Raw genomic sequence first — 1,204 nt, 5'->3', positions numbered from 1 at the left:
GAAAGGCGCTGTTAAATAAAATGTATTATTATTTATTATTATTATCACCCCTTTAAAACACATCAGCGTTCTGTCCTAAGAGTGAGATATAATTGTGCTGGCAAAGTATGTTCTCACAACCTCAGAATATTTTTTTGCTGATGGAAATTTCACTTCCAAGAAAAAGCGCAATGGAGAGAGACTAACTACAGACCTAAATGACAGACATGGACAGTACACTTCATGAAGTCAATCACTTGAAAGTAAAAAATTCTGCTCATTCTTGGTAAACCATAGCGCTTTAAGTTTTTAACAACAACAAGGAATCCCGTGCAATCAAAAAATACAACATCTCACAACAGGCCACTGTTTCCCTTTAAACTGGGAGACAAAACCTCAGACCACAACTGTCAGCGGAAACATCTGGAATATCTTTCAATTCACAGTGATGTAGGAGGTGCATGATAAACATCAAAAAGCACTAATAAAAGTTTTGGATATTTAAGTGATAACCCTCACTTAAATCCTAAATGCGTTGGGCTTAATTTAACAATGTTGGTGACATAATTTGCAAAGTCAAACTATGTTGTTTAGTAATTTTAACACAAGTTAAAATTAAATTAACAAGCCATTTTGGATCACAAGTGGACAGCTCCAAGTCCAGGTGAAAACACTCACATTTAGATCCGATCATTCAGACCCCATTTGGAGGTGGTCTAAGCCACAAGTGTCCACAATCTTAGAGCAGTGAGAATAGGTATGTGACCTGTGTCACATTAAAAGGGATACATCACTGATTAGGATTAGGCTTTGAATCAGTAAAAACCCGGTAGTCTTTTTCGAATGACCGTGCTTCCCTCCCCAATGTCCCCCTGAGGCGAGCCTTCTCTGTATTGTGGGTCTGGAAAAAAGCCTCTCATGACGCAAAAATCATCATTTAGCGTCACTGGAAGCATTTGTCCCCCAGAGGCTATGGACTATAGTCAGCTAGTTCCGCATGCTTTCAACCCGCTCATTGGAGGTGGGACTGTCACTAGCCGATGCATCTCGAGTGTTTGCCATCTTGAAGCTAAGCTAATAACAGGCTCCCTCTTTTAATCAACAACAATAATGTGCATTCAAACTACCGCACATGTGTACCACCAGAATAAATTGTTACAGATTGTAGAATATGATGGAAACGTTATTACAGATTCACAAGGTGGATAAGCCAGTTTGTGATTGG

The 1,204-nt window shown here is 39.2% G+C and overlaps 1 protein-coding gene across 2 annotated transcripts in view; it reads right to left on the bottom strand.

Moving 5' to 3' along the window:
* acad11 (acyl-CoA dehydrogenase family, member 11) overlaps positions 1-1,204 on the bottom strand; it is a 28,808-nt gene that overhangs the window by 18,135 nt on the left and 9,469 nt on the right. The gene's annotated exons all lie outside the window — the stretch shown is intronic.

Source organism: Etheostoma spectabile, chromosome 22 (genome assembly GCF_008692095.1).
Source record: "Etheostoma spectabile isolate EspeVRDwgs_2016 chromosome 22, UIUC_Espe_1.0, whole genome shotgun sequence".
Classification (NCBI taxonomy): Eukaryota; Metazoa; Chordata; class Actinopteri; order Perciformes; family Percidae; genus Etheostoma; species Etheostoma spectabile.
The sequence above is the reverse complement of the archived record's forward strand: the minus strand, read 5'-3'. Positions and strand labels throughout refer to the sequence as shown.